Raw genomic sequence first — 21162 nt, 5'->3', positions numbered from 1 at the left:
CAAGTAACAATTTCATCGGTTCTTTTTGCATACATGCGTACGCAATGCTAAAAATCACAAAAAGAATAAACAAACCATGATAGGATGAATATGGGAGCTATCAGATGAAGAACCGGAACAGCAGATTTGAAATGCTTCATTAATGTACATAAAATTTACATGGAATTGCTGTATGTTTTTTTACTGGTGCATAAGGAAAAAAACAATAAAAATTCTGTTAGATTTTTTAACAATTCAATAATTCACAAACAAATATTGCAAGAAAAGCTTGCAAAATTGTAAGGTCCTCATACAATATGTGTATTCACATATGCCCAGCTCCAGGTTTTGGTAGGATCTTATAAAGAATTGGTAGAAAATCTAACAATCACCGGTTGGGTGTACAGATGAATGTTTATAGCAGCAAATGCCACGTTTCTCCTGCCTGAAACATGATGTCGTACACAGGATTTTGTTCTGTATTACGAAATTTGTTTTATTTCATGTTTTTGATTATTTAGTTGCGATGCAAGAAATATTTTCATTCAAAAAGTAACTGTTTTCTGCCAATATCAATGCAATGTTACATAGTCGAAAAACCATAGGTAAACAAAATAATAATCTGGAAGTATTAAACATATGCTATAAAATTAACAAGAACTTCAAGTTGAGAAAATGAAAAACACTCTAGAAGAGCCACTCTAACCATCAAAGGACACTCATTATCCTTAGCAACAGGTGAGCATGCGCACTCACACGTAACTCAGCCAAACGATATTCTAGCTTGAGCCAATGAAGCTGGTAACGTTTGTGGTTTGAATAAATCCCCCGTCTTACAAACTCAGCTCAATTACATTACATCGAAAACCACTCATCCGGAAGCTAAACACATAACGCTAATATCCCCTTTTAAGAAGCCTTTGCAAACATAAACAAAGCTAAACACTTCCCTTGATGTTGTGCCATGTCAAGCAGCAGTTACTTTAGTTTCAATGATGGATTCGGTTGTTTGAAAACCCACTCACCTCGTAAAAGAGTGCCGGCCCGTATACACACATATGACACTAGACACAGACCCACTTCCGTGCCGTTCTGCGAGTTCATAAAACTAGGAAAGCTGGCAAACTCTACGCCAACAACGGGCCATGCTTGTGGACAACCATTACGGGCCCGGCAGTCTATCGTTTCAGTCGTTTCGATGCAGCTCGGTGGGGACGCATGGTGTGTGCGTGTTGACTGAGATTGCCGTCGTTGTCTTCCACTTGTTTTGGCAAACGATCTGTGTGGTGAGAAGAGACGAAGACGATCGCTTGTTTTGCCATTCGGTTGGGATGAGCATCAGCGGTTTTTGGGTGGTGTTAATTAGCGCATAGAAAATTTACTGCATTCGCGACAGCACAAACCGGCACGGCGAGTCACCAGGAAGGGTGGATCGATTGGCCGGCTCCAACGGAGACCATAAGAGTGTGGGATAGTGCAATTATTGCTTGTAACTTTATACGACATCATCGGGTTAAAAATTGTGATAAAATGTGTATTTATGAATAATTTATGACTTGGTTTTAATCCTCCTTGTTTTGTGTTGATAATTTAGACATGGCAACGATGCTTTAATTAGGGTGTGCGTTTTGAAATAATACAAAATAATAGCAGGAATAACTCGGTAACTTTCGTTTCTTTCATTGCAATCGGACGTTTTTTATTTCAACATCCCATTTAATAGAAATCATGTATCACGCAAGGATAGAGTTATTTTAATACGTTGTTTGATCAACAGTTTTATAAGAGAAGCGAAGCCTTTTTATACCGATTTTGCGTATCTACATGGCAGTAGCAATCATCACGAAAAATCTAGGCAGACTTTTCTAAATTAATTGAATCAAAGTACATGCAACAATAACGAAACATAATCACGCGAGTTCATTGTTCCCTAGACGACTGTGCATCGTGTTTCTCGCCGCTACAAATATGTGCTACTGTATTACAAAGGTGAGTGGTTTCCGTGTTGCGAATAATGTCATGGTGTAGCAGTGGAAATACATTAAAGAATGATGATTCACAGCTTGAGAACATAATAATGGTCTATGTTTACGTTTAGCCGTCCTCGTACACGAAATGTACATACAAACATAAGATTACTCCAGAAATAAACTTTTAACAAATAGGCCGGAAACCCATAGTGTTATACACCAATAGACTCTAAGTGAACTGAAATAATGTGGAAACATGCATGATTGTGTAATGTGTATATATGTGTTTAGAAATTCGTGCACACGTTTATTACATTATTGTTGTCCGATTATTACGAAATTGATGAATTTAATAGTTCAATCGTTTCTAACATTTACCGCCATAGATGGTACAGAACAGCTGGAAAATCCTGCAAGTGCGCGTTGGTCCAGGACTCGTGTCCGTGAATATGAAATAATTCGATTTATGTTATTCACGAAGCAAACAACGAAACATCCCCCATGAAATGTCTACTTTTTTATTCGATGGCTTACACATATGACTCATAAATCAATCCTACCTCTGGATCATGATCACTCGCCTTGCACACTGAGAGCTGGGTTAGTCATCTACCGTTGAAAAACAGATAAATTGTAAGCTGCACCAAACGCGTACAGGTTAACAAACCTATAAAGGTTCCCCCAAACACACGCGACGCGATTCTATCGCTTGGCGATAGAGATTCTGTCGCCATTGGCATGGAAGCGTAGATAGAAAATTGCCTGCAGCGACCCAACGATAGAATCGCGGCGACTAGTTGTCGCCGTCGCGGCGATGAAATCGCTTAGCTCTGGGGGAGCCTTGAAATTATGAGAACCACGGTGCATCATGATCAGGTTGACAGAAATATTGAGGCCCATAACTGTCCAAGATACGTTTTGCAGCTGGTCAATTTAGCAAGACGGTTAGCCCGAACAGTATTCGATGCCTGATCTTGTGGAGTTAGAGTTCCCCCAAACACATGCGACGTGATAAGGGTTCTTTCACAAATTACGTAACGCTACATAACGAGAGTCGGCCGACAGCTTATCCATTGAAAAAGGTCCAATACATAGGACCGAAACGTCGGGCTATGTCAAACTAGCCGTCTTAATTAAATTAGACTGAAAAAGCCAACGTCAAAATACGTAGCGCTAAATTTGATAATTTTCAACCCCCACCTTCATCCTCATAGCACTTTTTGTATGGAAAGTTTAATTTCATTGTATTGATCGTAACGCTTAAGCTGACCTCCTCCATCACCTTACGACTATACTTAATTTGTGAAAATAGAGGTGTGCGCCGCCGCCGACAGTTTTTTCCATGAAAATTCCATACAATATCTTGTTAAAACTTCGAAGAGCTCTCCGTAAAAACTAAGCGTGACAATTGCGTAGGAGTTCACGTTGAAATAAAAAAAATCTAATTGAAATTGAATTTTTGAACAGAAAAGAGTTGTTCGGCAGAAAGTCAAGACTGAAAGTTGTTAGGCCGAATCGTTTAACCGAAAAGACTATTTGGTAGAAGTCTACCCGAGCAAAGCTTAAGAGCAAATCGATAACTTGTTTTACTGTTGTGAAATCATCCCAAGTAACATGTTAAGTTTTATAACGCTCTTGAAGACCTTATTTACCACTCAAGGGTGTTATAAAACTAGCATGAAACCAAAATGTTGCTAGGGATCGATTATGTTTACTTAATTTGATATCTTTTTGGTTGTTTTAACGGTTAAAATAACAAAATGTATAGCAGAATTAGCTTACTGTGACATCAAATCAAAAACTATTTCTGCTGTCGATGAGAGCAAATTGAAAATTAAATTTGATACTGGATTCCGATAGCAAAATAAGTACACAGTTTGATGTAATATCATTCAATTTAGTAATCTACAGCAACATGAGATCAAAATATGTAATCAATCATGATGATTTATACATATTTGAAAACAAATTATGAATCAATTTGATGTCAAAATCAAAATATTCTATATGCTCTCATTATCTTTTCAGACGTTGATAGGATATGTAGCCTACAGATATTTGGCCGATAATCTCATTTGGTCGAACAGATCCTTTGGCTAAAAAATCGTGAACTTATCCTTCAGCCGAAATAGTCGTTTAGTCTAAAGGGCAATTTGGTCAAAATGAACATTCGGTCGAAAGGGTCGTTCGGCTGAATTGGTCATTTTGGATATTTTCACGACAATAACGGGAGAATCTTTTGAATTTCGCCTCAAAAAATAGATGAACTTCTCCAGAAATTCTTCAAGTTTTTCCAGAATATTCATTTGAGAATTATTTTCAGATTTTCCACGGGAACTACTTTCAAGTTTCGAGAACTCTTTGTAATTACCAAGGAAAATTGTTTGGGATTTACTTGAGAATCTCTACAGTGTTTTTATGGGAAGTTGTTCTAAATTTCTACAGGAAAATATTCGGAATATTCGCAGGGAGAAGTCCATCATTAAACGGCTATTTCCGTTTACAGATGACAGATGGCCGAGCTGGTAATTTGGCCGAAACAGCCGTTTGCCCTAATAGGGCGTCTGGCCGAATCCATCGTTGCTCAAAAATGCCATTTAGCAGAAATAGTTTTTTGACAGAATGGGCCATTTGGCCAAAAATGTCATTTGGTCCAACGGGGTCATACGGCCAAATTTCAATGACTGAACCTCGTACTGAACGGGAAATATGGTCAGAAATGGCCACTTGTTTGGCGAAATGGTCTTTTTGTCAATTGACAATTGAACAAAATTCCGTGGCCTCTCTATTTTTAAGTCGATACTGGACTTTAGGCCAAAAGACATCTAGCCAGGTACAATTTAGCAAAACGATTCACGGAAACTGTTATCAGATCAAAACTGGTTTGACCCAAAAAGGTAGTTTGACCGAAAGCAATGTACAGCCAAAAGGAAAACTTGGACGGACTTTTACCCTAACATGTCATTGTTTACCCTAACATGTCATTTGACGGAAAATGCCGTTCGGGGGAAAAAGTCGTTTGACCGAATATACATCATTGGACCAAAAATGCCGTTTGGTAAAAAATGGCATTTGACAGAAAGAGCCATTTTTTTCATTTCACTCCATTTATTTGGTCTACATCTACATCAAGATAACACTGAATCAACAATTTGACGCCACAATACACGGTTCGAAGCCGCATCTCTCCATCCTCGAATACGCCCCACGCTCGCCAAGTCGTTCTGCACCTGGTCTGCCCATCTCGCTCGCTGCGCTCCACGTCGTCTTGTACCTGCCGGATCGGAAGCGAACACCATCTTTGCAGGGTTGCTGACCGGCATTCTTGCAACATGTTCTGCCCATCGTACCCTTCCGGCTTTAGCTGCCTTCTGGATACTGGGTTCGCCGTAGAGTTGGGCGAGCTCATGGTTCATTCTTTGCCGCCACACACCGTCTTCTTGCATACCGCCAAAGATGGTCCTAAGTACCCGTCTCTCGAATACTCCGAGTGCTTGCATGTCCTCCTCAAGCATTGTCCATGTTTCATGTCCGTAGAAGACAACCGGTCTTATTAGCGTCTTGTACATTACACATTTGGTGCGGTGGCAAATCTTTTTTGACCGCAGTTTTTTTTTTTTTGTCTTTATTAAGGAGACTTTCAGCCCGAGGCTGGCTCGTCTCCGTTGACCGCAGTTTCTTCTGGAGCCCGTAGTCGGCCCGACTTCCACAGATGATGCGCCTTCGTATTTCACGACTGACATTGTTATCAGCCTTTAGCAAGGATCCGAGGTAGACGAAATCCTCGACCACCTCCAAGGTATCCCCGTCTATCGTAACACTGCTTCCCAGGCGGGGCCTGTCACGCTCTGTTCCGCCCACAAGCATGTACTTTGTTTTTGAGGCATTCACCACCAGTCCAACTTTTGTTGCTTCACGTTTCAGGCGGGTGTACAGTTCTGCCACCTTTGCAAATGTTCGGCCGACAATGTCCATGTCATCCGCGAAACAAATAAATTGACTGGATCTGTTGAAAATCGTACCCCGGCTGTTACACCCGGCTATCCGCATGATGAACAATGTTGAACAACAGGCATGAAAGTCCATCACCTTGTCTTAGTCCCCGGCGTGATTCAAACGAACTGGAGTGTTCGCCCGAAATCTTCACACAGTTTTGCACACCATCCATCGTTGCTTTGATCAGTCTGGTAAGCTCTAGGGAAGCTGTTCTCGTCCATCCATCCTTACCAGTTGCTTTATTGGTCTTTAGTTGTTGGATGGCATCCTTAACTTCCCCCAAAGTGGGGGCTGATTGGCTTCCATCGTCCGCTGAACTGACGTAGTCATCTCCTCCGCTGCCTTGACTTTCACTGCCTGTACTCTCAGCGCCATTCAAATGTTCCTCGTAGTGCTGCTTCCACCTTTCGATCACCACACGTTCGTCCGTCAAGATGCTCCCATCCTTATCCCGGCACATTTCGGTTCGCGGCACGAAGCCTTTGCGGGATGCGTTGAGCTTCTGATAGAATTTGCGTGTTTCTTGAGAACGACACAGCTGTTCCATCTCCTCGCACTCCGCTTCTTCCAGGCGGCGTTTCTTCTCCTGAAAAAGGCGGGTCTGCTGTCTCCGCTTCCGTCTATAACGTTCCACGTTCTGCCGGGTACCTTGCTGCAGCGCGACCGCCCGCGCTGCGTCCTTCTCCTTCAGAATCTGTCTGCACTCTTCGTCGAACCAATCGTTCCGTCGACTTCGACCCATATACCCGACGTTGTTCTCCGCTGCGTCGTTAATGGCTGCTTTGACTGTATTCCAGCAGTCCTCAAGAGGGGCCCCATCCCAAGCACAGTTTCACTTAGAGTCCCTCGCTGGCACTCGGACGATGATCAGCCGCCCCTAACATGGAGAACAGACGCTGTTGTGAGCTGATCCTGACATGGAGAACAGACGCTCAATAAGATTTGCACCTCCGGAGAGGAACAAACCCCCCCTTCCCTGTCAGCATACGACCATAGTTCCCTCCGGGGTTGGTTACCCGATCTTCCCTAAGGTTGCTCGTATCCCGGCCAGCACCGCGAGAAGGTAGGGATAGGAGTTTCTGGGTAAGAGGCTAAGGACCGCGAGATGGGGTCTATTTTATTCCTTCAGGTACGCGAAGTACCAATGGTACGCTTTACCCAGCATTTGCCGTGCCGATTACATTGATCTTATTTAATTATCTTAAAGATAACTCGTCCAGCTCAAACCTTTGTAGGGGTATGTGGCGGGACCATCATCATCATCATCATCATCCTCCTTCCAAATCTTGGTAATGACCCACTGCAGCGCTCTAGCCAGTGCCTCACCACCTTGTTTAAATAGCTCTCCTGGTAGTTAGTCAACCCCAGGGGCTTTGTTGTTTTTCAGCCGGCCAATCTCCTCCTGGATTTCCTGGAGATCCGAAGCCGGTAGAATTATGTCCTGCGCGCGTTCTCCCAGGTCCATCACCATACCGCCATCTTCGTCTGCCACATCGCCATTCAGGTGCTCTTCGTAGTGCTGCCGCCACCTTTGGATCACCTCACGCTCGTTCGTAAGAAGGTTCCCGTTTATGCCCTTAGAAGAAGAAGTATAACCCGACGTTGTTCTCCACTACATCGTTAATGGCTGCTTTAACTGTATTCCAGCAGTCCTCAAGAGGAGCCCATTGAACTCACCCTCTTCCGGTAACGCTGCCTCGAGATACTGCGCGTATGCAGTGGCCACATCAGGTTGCTTCAGTCGCTCTAGGTCATACCGCGGCGGCCGTCGGTACCGAACATTGTTGATGACGGATAGTTTTAAGCGCAGTTTAACCATCGCCAGATAGTGGTCATAGTCGATGTTAGCGCCACGATATGTTATTACGTCGATAATGTCGGAGAAATGCCGTTCATTAATCAAAACGTGGTCGATTCGTGATTCTGTCTGCAGTGGTGATCTCCAGGTTTACCATACGGAAGACCGTGTTGGAATTTGGTGCTGCGAATGAAATCGATGCGAATGAATGGCGGTGAAATCAATTAGTCGGAGGCCGTTTTCTTTCGCCAGCTAGTGGGCGCTGAACTTTCCAATAGTCGATCTAAACTTTGACAATAAAAGCTGTTCCCATCTCGTGTGTGTTGCCGCAGCTCTGGTAGATGGTATGATTACCTCTAAACGTTCGCACCATTGATCCCTTCTAACAAACCTCCTGCAGCGCTACGATGCCGAATCCACGGTCCTTGAGCACATCGGCGAGTATGCGTGTGCTCCCGACGAAGTTGAGAAATTTGCAGTTCCACGAACCGAGTTTCCAATCGCTAGTCCCTTTTCATCGCAAACCCCCCTTCCCTGTCAGCATACGACCATAGTTCCCACCGGGGTTGGTTACCCGATCGCCCCTAAGGTTGCTCGTGTTCCGGTTAGCGCCACGATGAGGTAGAGATAGCAGTTGCTGGGTAAGAGGCTAAGGACCGCGAGATGGGGTCTATTTTATTCCTTCAGGTACGCGAAGTACCAATGGTACGCTTTAACCAGCATTTGCCTATAGCGACTTTAGCGACTATAGCGACTATAGCGACACATCCACTCTAGTTCCAGAAAATTAAATACAAAACTGTAAATGCAACCTATTTTTACATTCACTGTTGCTATTGTTGCTCGTTGCTGTTGCTCGTTCCATCCTCACGACTCATGCAGTCATATAACAACGACGCTCTGATATTGAGAAGTACTCACACATCTCGAATGCTAGTTAGTTTCCAGCGTTAAATTTCATCATCGCAAACTAATAATCATTTTTCACACTATCACCCGATTTATTGACACTCTGCAGTGCTTGGTCAACACACATAAATTGATACTGAATCAAGATAATGTCCATCAAGCAGAAATTATCGCTTATACGGCTGCCCCTTCCACCGGCACGGAAACAGCGAGACACTCGAGTGGGTGGTTTGCGGAAAAGCATTTCAAACATATCCTGGTGAGTGGTTTTAACACTGCAGCGACAACGCACAGACCTTAAGCATATAGGTTGTTTATATCCGCTTTGTTTATAGTGCACATGGGACAGCTTTATGATATTCAGTCGTATGCAACACCTAATAGGACCCTTCATAGGTCATCCTGTATGTAAAAATGTATGTTGAGAAGAAAATTATTTAATACAGAAGTCACGCAAGCTAAGCAAAACATCAATGTGGGAATAACAATATCATAGTGGAAAATACGTTTTTGTAAAGTAACAATCAAGTAATAATAATAAATGGAGTAGTTCTTATTCTTTTTTACGATGCGCTAAACATATGTTGAATGCCTATTTAACTTTCGATTGTGAGTATTCTGGTACTCCAGTAGATGCATAAAGTCAACTCAAGTAGTCACCGGAAAACGAAGAATCTGTGGATAATGACGAGACGATTGAAACAAATAGTTCTCATCTTCTGATGGCTTGATGACAGCTCTCGGTATCATATTGAATGAATGTTGAAATAGGAGAATCGTTAGATGACTATGGCACCAGATTGTGGCAAACAATAACCAATGATAGTTTGAGATTCATAAAGAGAAAATAGTAAAATGTTTACTTTCCATTCCAATGTCCAGCGCACCCAACAGAATAAAGAATAAAGTTGCTATCTTCGCAGTAGGAGTCTTTTGTTATGTGTGCAACAATGATTAAAGTTCTAACTCTGCAAACATTGAACTGTTTGCTAGAAAGCTAGTTTCTGAGGTATGTGCAGCGCCTAGTTACAATCGGGGCAATCATAAATATGAAATGTATGCAACAGTTATATTAAATAAGCCGTACTGTATATTTCAATATATTGTCTCATACGTTTCATGACATACATGCCCAAGAGTGGAAATGCAATGATAGCCTGTCATAAAATTAAAACAGGGTCGGATTCAGCAGAGAAAGAAAAGATAGAAAATGGCCAAAGATAGGAGATGGATGATCCTTCCCTCTCACTTGGCAACAGGATAAGCGCTTTTGCTTTTGAATACACTTCCCGCGTACAACTCTATCGAGGAGGCCAAACCAAAGTTTAAAACAAATGAAGCATTGTTGAAAGTTGAATTGGGATGGGATGACAAAACAACGGGTAGAAGCGCATTGCTTCTGCAAACAAAAAAGTCCATAAGAGGAGCACCGTAACCCAGGTACAGTCGAGTCTCCTTTTACACGGAAATCTGCTGTACCATTCCCTGCTGCTTGGAGTAGTGTATGTGATGTTCTTTTTTCGCCTGCTGGGCAAAATCTCAAATGGGAACCCTACATGCAGGACACTCCTATTGCAGCATGTGGTACGAGTACGAAGCTCAATTTCAAACATTCCTTCGGTCCAGAAAGAAGGCCGCGTGCCTATTCGCCTCTCAGAAAAACTTTTACGCGCAGGATTCTGCTCGAGCAGGTTTTTATATGATTATGAAGCAAAATATAGTTTCGCCGGAAATCCACCACCAATGAATGAGATACGCTGGCTGAACGATGAATGATTGTCGGAAATAAAAATGGGTTACGAGATAAGGCAGTTTATAACGCTCTCCTTTTGCATAATGATATTCGCTGAAGCTTGAGTAAATGAAGCAGATGTGAATAGACATGAAATTAGGTCTCATAACTCCAACACTAAGTACCCAATTATAAAAGTCGTTTTCGCTATTTCAATTCATCTTTTTTTTTTCTCATACACTAGGTGTACCAAAAAGCTATATGTTCTGTTCAAAAAGAAACTTTTTATATCAGGCTCGGATACTCATAGTGTTATATACCAATAGTGCTGTCCCGTCGTAATCTAAAAAATCCTCAATTTGTCCCGTTTTTTCATTGATTCCTCCAAAAAGCTCCAAAATATTATTTAAAAAAATCCAATGTTTTAGACCGGAATCTAAAATCAGGTAGGGGAATTGTTCCATATTCCATCTCACTGAACATATATTCATCTCATCGCAAAACAGGGAAATAGGGTAAAATACCCAATAGTTGATCTCCTAGTAGCGAAATTTTGCTCTTTCTGTCATAAGGAGTAGAAATTTTCAACCAATCAATTCTGCTTGATATCTAATAACAAGTTCTACATCTCCTCTACACGATACATACATAAAACACTCAAATACACGACGTTATTCGTTGAAATTAACATTTTAAAGTCTAACTGAATTCGCCCTATGGTAGACCCCCTGGGGCTCCATAATAGGAAATTGCTTTCTATATTCGACACTTCTTTTGATTTTCATGTTCCGCTTCAGGACGTTCTTCTATAATTTATAAAACAATCGAACAAATTGAGTTTAAGGCAGTTTCAAACCGAGGGAAAATTTGGTCGTATTAAAGGCTAGATTTAATGACCTCAAGTACCTTAAGGCTAGTTTACACATCAGGAACTTGTTTGCAAATTTCGTTCCCATGTATTTGGACGGAATTTGAGCGACTCCGTTATGAAAAATTAGCGATTCGGCCCGATTTAAAATACAATCCGACGGAGATCTCCAATAGTCCGAGCCGTAAACAAGACTATAAATTGGCATGGATTTTTTGCTATTCTCGTTTACTTTTCGCGACGAAATTGCATGAGTCCCGCTTTTTTTTAAAGCACATGGGAACAAAATCAATGGACAAGATTCCCGAGGTGTGATACTAGTTTTAGCGAAATTAAAATCAATTTCGATCAAAAAGGACTGTGTATCGATTAGACATTTATTGACATTTATTCTAATGCTCCATCCATATTCATGGAAATAATTAAAATTACATTTTATTAATGGTCTTTCCTAGTTGAGATCCTTGTTAATGCAGATTTTATCCTACTTTTCGCATTTGTCTTTGGAAATTTTATCCTACAACCATTTTTCTTAGGGTCGATTTCTTCACCTCCGCTTAGGCCTTAAACCATGTTTAAGCGTGTGGGGAAGCACCGCTCAAGAGTTAAGCGGAGGTGAAGAAGTTGGCCCTCAGCCTTCTGATGCCTAAAACCGGCCTTAGGCAGGGTACTTTGAATAATGTTTGTTATTTTCAATTGTTCAGAATTGGAAAAGTTTTTGATATTGGTCAATAATAAAATCCTTAATGCGTATCTAAGAGTACCGTTTTAACTCAAATTCCGAACATGACTCATATTCCCAACACTCCCGTTTAAATGGCCATTTTGGCTTTATTCGTTTAATTTTCTCTATAGGTTCCTACAGGAATTCAAACAGCAATTCAGCAATACCTCCGAGAGTTCCTTCAGGAATTCTTAGGGATGCCTTTCTCCAGAAGCTCCTATCAAAGTTCCAACTTTCTTAAAGAATTCCATGGCGAGGTCCTCCAGGAATTGCTCCAGAAGATCCTTAAAAAAATCCTCCAGAAGATCTTTAAAAAATTCCTCCGGAAGCTTCTCGAGGAATTCGTCCTCCGGAAGTTACCTCAGGAATTCCTTTAGCAATTCCTTCGAAAGTTCCTAAAAGAATTTCTCTGGAAGCTCCTCCAGGAATTCTTCCGGAAGTTCCACCAGGAATTAGTTGGGAAGTTCTTCCAGGAATTCTTCGGAAAGCTCCTTCAGAAATTCTTCGGGAAAATTGTCCAGGAATTCATAAAAAAGTTTCTTAAAGAATTTCTTCGGAAGTTCCTCAAGGAATTCCAACGCAAAGTCCTCCAGGAATTCCTTCAGAAGTTCCTTCAAAAATTCCTCCGGAAGCTTCTACAGGAATTTTTCTAAAAGTTTCTCCAGGAATTCATCCTGAAGTTCCTCCGGTAATTTCTCCCGAAGTTCCTCCAAGAATTCTTCTTGAATTTCCTCCAAGAATTCCTCCGGAAGTTCCTCCATGATTTTATTTAGAAGTGGCTTCAGGAATTCCTCCGGATGTTTTTCCAGAAATCCTTCCGAAGGTTTCACCTGAACATTGTTGGGAAGTTCCTTCAAGAGTTTTCCTTTAATTTCTACTAAAATTCAATCAAAATTCCACCAGGAATTCCTCTTGAAGCTTCTTCAAAAAATTCTTCGCAATTTTTCTCCAGGAATTCCTTCGGAAGATCATCATGGAGCTCGTCCGGAAGTCTTTCAGATAAAATCTTCGGAGATTCCTGCAAGATTTTTTTTTGGAAGTTCCAAAAGCAATTACTCCAAATTCGCTTTAAAAATTTATCTAATATGACTTTTTTAAGAAATGTACCTGGGGATTATTTAGATATTTTTACGCACAGTACCGTAGAATGTCCACCAGTTTTTTTCGCTAGGAATTTCTCCTGAACTTCTTCCTGTGGTTTCTCCACTAACTCTTAATTAATTACTTTGAGAACATTCCAGAAATTTCGACTGAACTCCTTTCGAATCTCACATAGAATTGACCTTTCCCGTCAAAAAGTTTTATTCGCTCAATCGATTCTTTATTTTATTTAAGGTCAACTTAACCCGTAACCTTAAATAAGCCAAAGAATTGACTGAGACAATAAAACAAGATACAATTATTGACGGGAAAGATCACGGTACCATGAAAAAAGTCCTGAAGAATTTCTTGAAGTAGATCTTGAAGAAATTAGCGAAGGAATTTCTGGTTGAAATCCGTATAGAAATTTTAGGATGAATCCATATGGGAATCCTGAATTCTTAATGGAATTTCTGGCTCATTTCCCAATGGATTTTCTGGAGGAATTCCCAAAAAAAAAATCTGAAAAAGGTGTTGAAAAATTTCTGGAACAAATCGTAAAGATTTTTTTTTGTTTGGATCACTGTAGAAGTTTTTAGATGAATTCTTGACATAATTTCGAGTGGATTTCCCATTGCGTTTGCAAAAGATATTCTCGAAGGAATTACTATCATTATATCTGAAGGGTTTCCAAAAGAAAAGCAAGAAGTTGAAGTATTTTCAAATAAAGTTTATGAGAAATTTAAAAAAATCTTTTTGTGCTCCCAAATTATATCAATTGAATTTTTTTATGGAATTCCGAAATAATTTCAGACCAAAATACCAAAGACACCAATAAGACCGATAAGACATCTATCAAAAACAATTCAATGTCTGCCAAAAGTAATCTAGTTGTGTGAGCAGCGTTATTCGGAAATTATTCAACTATCACTTTACAATTTGATTTTAGTTTAATTCGGGAAATGAGTCACAGCCTTAGATAAAATATGTATATGTTTGCCATATGCTCGTTCGCCAAAATCAGCCCAATGCTAGTTAAAGTTGTGGGTACATAAATAACTGAATTAAATCATACATCGTTATTTCGAAGAAATACTCGCCCTTTTCTGTTGATGCCGCTTGTCACCAGGCCCACACCTTCTTTATTCATGATTTTGGCTGTTTCTACAAATTCTTCATTTGACCAATGATAATTGCTCCCTTTGTCTTCAGTTTCTGGTTAATTATCGCCCAAAATTTCGCTATTCAATGGAACTGAGGACAATTTGATGGATTTTATGGGATAAACTGGACTCCACTACACCCAGATTTTTTTTAACGCGATTGGAATTCATTAATTTCTCGGTTAACCTAAATTCTCACAGCTTTTTAAATACCACCTGAATTTTCTTGGATTTTTGTGAATTTTTTCGTGGGGTTAACTTATTGTTTCATTTACGCTCAAAGTCTTAAAAGACTAATACCAAACCGTGTAAAAAACCTGGGTGTATTGTTGTACCATTGTAGCACTTCCTTGCTACAATCCATAGTAACATTATGCTGCTCTTATAACACTCTTCAAGAGTAAATTATGGCCTTCAAGAGCGTTATAAAACTTAAAGTGTTACTTGGGATGGCAGCTGGCAGAACTAGCCAAAACGTAAATGGGCCATCATGGAACTGAATGAAGGGTTAAGTCCGGTTTTTGACGCAGATGCATTTTGCAGGACTGTGCAAAATTATTTTTCTTTTCTTTTCCTGCATGGTGAATATTTGAAAACCACTTTAGTTTCGAACTGTAAAAAAATAGACCGAAAATAGGCGGATTCGAGAAGGATCCAGTGTTAGAGTGCGCTGCAAGAGTTTGAGAGAAAAGTCGTCAGAAGCCTTTATTTACATTCAAAATCAAAATTTCTCCATAAAATTTACTTCACTTTTTGGTATATTGTCACATGTTTTCCACTGGCAATGGCTTCTTACATTCTTTAAGCAGTTATTAAAGACAAATCCCACCCAAATAAGCCGCGAATTAAAAATCCGGGAATTCATAACCAAGATAGTGCGGTGGAGGCACTGCAAGAGATGTGCTATTTAATCGGAAAAATCATATGCAAGCACCCACCGGATGAAAGCTCATCCCAAAGAAAACAAAATTTTCTTCTTTCTTTTCTTCTTCTTTCTTTTTTCTTCTTGTATTAACCAGAAAACGCGAAAATCGTTCTCCCTCCGTATGCTGCCAATGCACTTTTTTGGCCAACGACACTTTTTTCGTGGTTCTTGTGACGACCACCAGATGTCGAAATGATCGATGAGCTTTACTCAAATTCGCCTTTAACGGTTTAATAATAAGGCAAAGACAAACGTGCTGTTTGAACGAGATGGCGCCACAACATTTAAAGTAAAATGAATTTCCTTGTATGGACAAATCATTCGTTCTCATTAATTACGCATCGCATCAATATGAAAGCTAGGTCAAAAAGCAACAAATAATTTTTAGATTTTTTGTTCCCACGACTTGTTTTATAGTTCTAAACAATAAAAGAGATTTCATTGTACCTCCATACTAAATTCTAGCTGTATACTTTCAATTTCTTCAAGACTGTTCTCCACCTCGTGTGCGTGGAAGGAACATTGAAAGCTTACGATATCGAACAGCAGATGTCACTAGTGTATATGCAATATTACATTGATACAAACACACAGCAACACCTCCTGTCGTCTGATAATGGAAATATTGCAATTATACCATCAGGTGTAGCGGCTGTTGTTAAAATATTTAGGAAGGGCCTCAAGCGGAATTTTTGCTAGAACGCAACTGACGATCTCCTATTATAAAACGCTGTGGAAAACTTGCATATCCGACCACTTGGAACGCTACTATCTCTAAAATGAAGTGCCCCATTTCTAAATGATCTAGCCTTTATGAACGTGGCTGAAAATATATATTTCCTATAAGATGCTAGTAAAAATGATCTTTTAACAAAATGTACGAAACCCATTACCCCACTTACTACTACTAGCACTTCAATAGCCATCGGCGTGGTAAAAATATTCAGCGGCGTGAAAAAATGTCATGCGGCGGTGGCGTGGCGCGACGGCGCACGGGTCATTTCTAACTAACAAGCAAGTTTGAGAACCTATGCATCACTCTGTTATAGAATTCTGGAGTTCCGTAATTGTTCTGGGAATACTGTGATTTTTATATACTGGCGTAATGATGCTTCTCCAACTAACAAACAAGCTTCAGAACCTATGAATCACTATGTTGGTCTTATAGACGTCCCATATCTGAACTCACAAATGGTTTGGAGTACCGTAGATATTCTGGGAATGTTGTGTTTTGTATATACTGGTGTAATGATGTCCCATGGGGTTGCTCCACACAACACACAAGCTCAGGACCCTTTAAATCACTCTTTTGGTGTTGTAGACCTTCAATGTCTGAACTCAAGAATGGTTTGGAGTACCGTAGCTATTCTGGGAATGATTTTTTATATATTGATGTAATAATGTCCCATGGGTTTCTACAACTAACACACAAGCTTAGGAACCTATCAATCACTCTGTTGGTCTGGTAGACCTCCAAGATCTGAACTCAAGAATAGTTTAGAGTACCGTTGATTTTCTGGTAACACTGCGATTTGATAAAAATAGTTTGATTGCCAACTTCAAATTAGGATTGAGGCCCCGTAAAATGCTTCGTTGTTTATGTAGAACATCAAGATGGAAGTGCTTAATGAAAACTAAGCTGCGAGGCGGCTCTGTCCGAGGCGGGATGTAATGCCAATAAGAAGAAGAAAAAAAAAGAAATGTAAGCGAAAACTGGAATAAACTTTATTTTATCAGATTTTTTGAACCCTGGTAATTTTTCTAAATGGCATTTAAAAGCAAAACGCAGTGCGTAGCCGTATTTCATGCATGATAAGGTTTAATTCTAAGAGCATTTTTGCTCATTTCTTCAAGATTATAGCGACCTATGATGCGCACATATTCGGAGTCGTTGAATCCAATCTTGCAGTGGTTGACGCTGTATCTGCAACGGATCAACAAGTTCTGTATGGATTCAATCTCATGTTCTAAAGCTGGCACTTTTGTTTTAGCAATATTTTTTACGTTTCAAGAGATGGATTTTATATTTCAAGTCAAGGACTCTTCTAGACAAGGTTAAAACATTATATTTTGCTCCAATTCGTGTCCGTTGTTCAGCACTAACGGTCACTGCCGTTAAATCAGCCCCTAATCTCGCTGCGTCGGTGTCAGTAGGATATTAGCGCAATGTTCCATATCCACCGAAATTAGGCTGTCATCTTAGGTATGGCTTTCGGGGAAGAGCATTTCTTTTTCAGCCGCTGAATGCCACACAACTGTCGCTAACACAACTGAACACGGCATTAGTTCACACTTTTCTTCAAAACGAAAAGTAAAATTTGAAAAGCAGCAAAAACACTCAGTATTTTTCTTGCTTTCACTCAGCCAATATTTTCAGTAGATTTCTTTTTACTCTGAATCCAAATAAAACAAAGATCGCACATTACCCGATAAAAAACGGTATTTTCGCGGAGGCACAAACGAAACCCCGCTGCGTAAAGCGAAAATCACACAACAACAGCGAAAACATCGTAAATATATTGGCACCGAAAAGATAACTAAAAGCGGCGTGCGCTTAATTAAACAAAACAAACGGGAACAAAATTCTTTTCGGTCCGAATCGCGAGGAAAAGTTTATCACTCGTTTTGTTTGCTCTATACTACCGCCAGTGAACAGCCATAAGGTTCCACCCCCAATATGCTCCAATGCGACGAAGGAAATCCCCATTTCGGCACACGACAAAGACACTCTCGCTGCGTGACAGCCACAACAAAGTTATATTGGCGTTGATTGACTTGGGTTTGACACCTCAGCTGGGCTGATGGTTTTTCTTGCTTTTGAATGCAGACAAATATGGGTCGCGAAAAGAAATTAATCGGGTTTAATTTGAGATTAAAAGTTGACGGGGAATATTGCTGAGGATGTTCGAAATACGGCAAAGAAGATGCTTGCCGATGTCACGCAACTCTTATCGATAGTCTATCTTTATCTCTTTCTGCAGTCCGAGGTCCGTACCTTTTATTGTTATTTTGTCTTATGTTACATTCCTACACAGACCTTGGAATCCTCAACACTGCTTCAAGATCAGCCTTATTTCATTTTAAGCTAGTATGTTACTTATAACGGAGAATATTAATCCTGTAAATGTAAAGATGTAAATAATTTATTTTGAATCAAAATTTATAGAGAAAATGGGTTATCACGATGTAAACTTTTCATATTTTTTTCACGCATGTGAATGATGGTCAAAAAGCAACAGAGCTTCCTATACAACATCCCCAATCAACATTTCTGCCACATAAGCATCTCAATTAAGTTCGCATCGTAATGCGGAGAAAATGTTTATTAATGATGACGATGACTATTAAAATTGCCTAATTGCTCACTGCCTTCCTCTGGTTGCTTTCTCCAGCATGTCAGCCAGCAAACGCTGCTGGTAGAGTACGTTCTGACACGTCGTGGCGCAAGCAAATGCGATTCACTACACTATCCCGTGTTGCTACTTTATTCCTATAGGTAATACAGAGTTAGACGTGCCATACTGCCACAGTCCAAGTAACGTCTACCTCCGGCGGTTAGTGTGACGTTACACACTGGATAGAACGCATTTTTTGCTAGATTAAATCTCTTACATTAAGCATTTTTGGTAATTCCGAGGTTAAATAAATTTTAGAAAAACAAGTTTTATATAGAACTAAGTCAAGAACTGTGATAATAATATGGTCCAGAACACGTTGGCAACTTCCGGAGGATCGGATAAGGTGCGGTCTTCAACGTCATGCTGGATGAGGGAAAAACTACGCTTGCCAAGTCCACTCCACACTTTTTCTTGACTTCTTGGATGACGGAACGGCCCTCATAATGTTTTCTCTGCATGTTTGCAACGCACTAACCTTTCTTGGATGACTGGCGGGAAGTCTCTTGAGTAATCGGTATCGGAGTGCCTTCCTTCAAGTTTCTACCACCCATCACGTTGCGTTGCACTACCAACGGAGAGCTTTACGCCCAACCGGCTATTGGTTAGTGTTGATGGATAGAGTGCGGTTTCATAGGGCGCGACGGAAGTACTGTTCAAAGGATTACAAATTAGGGGCATAGTGGCCTCCTGGAGGTGTTAGGAGGGGATCCATTTGAATAAATAAACTTTGGATGAATAAATGAGTAAATATACAAAACTTGCTGACCCGGCGAACTTTGTTGATCATTTTTCTTATACAATTTGTTTCGTACATAATTTATCTGGAAAACAAATTGGTTCTTCAGAATGATTTTAATTTTTTTACAGTTTTGTAATACACTCAACCCTCTTTTTACGGCAGTTTTTTATACGTCACTTCGTTTTACGGCCTCCTTTTTACGGCACATGACGTAAAAAGAATTTGAAACATTATTGACATCCAAGAGTAAGCCTATTAGAAGGCACTCTTAGAAACCCAAAGAACAAAGTAGATGCTTTGAATATTCATCACATGCCTTCAACAATTGTTCCACTCCAGGTTATCCGAAAATTGTATGGAGTCTACAAGCGTAACCAACGACCTAAGGTCTACAAGCGTAACGAAAGAGCTGTTATCTTTTTTTAAAAATGGTTCATGCCCTATTTGATATATTGAACCAAAATCCGTTAAAAATCCTCCAAGAATTCCCTGGAGTATAAGTCTTGAGGTCTACCCGCGTAACCGAAGGTCTGTCATTTCTTTAAAAAAATGGTTCATGTCCTGTATGATCTATTAAACAAAACTCAATATGCCTTAAACAGCCGTTCTTTCTAGGTCATCTAAGAATTCCCTAGACTCCGCAGTCGCGGTTTTATCCCAAATATGTCTTCCGAGTATTTGTCTTTCCGTTGCGTCTCTAATCCAGGCATATGAGATGTTGTAAGATCTAAAAAAATTCTTCTGGAGTTTAAATCAAATGGTATACCGAATCAACAATGGCTTCCATGATGTCCTCAGCCGTGGTAATAACCCAATTATGTCCTCCGAGTACTTGTCTTCCGCTTGAATCTCAAATTGAGGCATATGGGATGTTCTAAGGTCCTAGAGATCTACGAGTTTGAATCAAACGGTCTGCCGAATCAACCAAGGCCTTCATAATGCCCCAGCCGCGGTAACAACCCGAGCAGCCCAAGTCCGATAAAAATGGTTGTAGCAATTTGATTGTGACTAAATCCAGTCACATATGAATTGGGCGGTGCTCTTTTTGTTCCATAAAACCAAAGTGAGTACGGCTTGAGCTATTGTTCCATTGCAGATCATCCAAGAATATCATCCATCCCTGGAATATAAGCCTTACGGTCAACACACGTAACCAAAAGGCTGTTATCTATTCCAGGACAATTTGGAGATCTTACAACATCTTACATGCTAAAAATTTGAGACACCAGTGAAAGACTAATACTCAGAAGACATTTTTTGGGTTGACTGGGGACATCGTGAAAGCCTTGTTTGATTCGGTAGACCATTTGATTCAAACTCCAGGACAATTTGGATATCTTACAAGTGAAAGTGAAAGACAAATAATCGAAGAACATAATTGGATTTATACCGCAACTGGGGGAACCATGGAAGCCTTGGTTGATTCATTAGACCATTTGATTCAAACTCCAGGACAATTTGGAGATTTTACAACACCAGGGATTGAATCCTAAAGAGAAAGAGCAAGTCTCTCACTTATCATCTATTTATTTATTTCGTCAAACATAATGTAGACTACATTAAAAAACTTATAACTATGTTCTATTGTAACTAATGTTCCTAAAATATTTTCTTAGGCTCATACGAGGCATGGCTAAATCAATTGCTTCACAATACTGATTGTAAACAGACATCATTTGATTCATTGGACTAAATTTTGCATAATTTGTTCGATGATGACAGGTGGCAAACAAGTTTCGATTTCTCAATTGCCGAGTAGGAGTGTAAAAATTTAAACAAGACAATAGTTTGGTGGAATCAATGCGGTGCGAAACAATATCATTCACAAATGAGATCATGGCAAATTCACGACGCTTTTTTAATGATTGGATATCTATAAGC

At 40.1% G+C, this 21162-nt stretch overlaps 1 protein-coding gene across 1 annotated transcript in view; it reads left to right on the top strand.

The window, feature by feature from the left end:
- Positions 1 to 1144: 1144 nt before the first annotated feature.
- Positions 1145 to 21162, top strand: part of LOC134210978 (uncharacterized) — a 123738-nt gene continuing 103720 nt past the window's right edge. The window contains exon 1 of the mRNA XM_062687451.1: positions 1145 to 1265. The gene's annotated coding sequence lies outside the window, so the exon portion shown is untranslated. The remainder of the gene's footprint in view (positions 1266 to 21162) is intronic.

This window comes from Armigeres subalbatus, chromosome 2, assembly GCF_024139115.2.
Source record: "Armigeres subalbatus isolate Guangzhou_Male chromosome 2, GZ_Asu_2, whole genome shotgun sequence".
In the NCBI taxonomy this organism is placed as follows: domain Eukaryota; kingdom Metazoa; phylum Arthropoda; class Insecta; order Diptera; family Culicidae; genus Armigeres; species Armigeres subalbatus.
The sequence above is the reverse complement of the archived record's forward strand: the minus strand, read 5'-3'. Positions and strand labels throughout refer to the sequence as shown.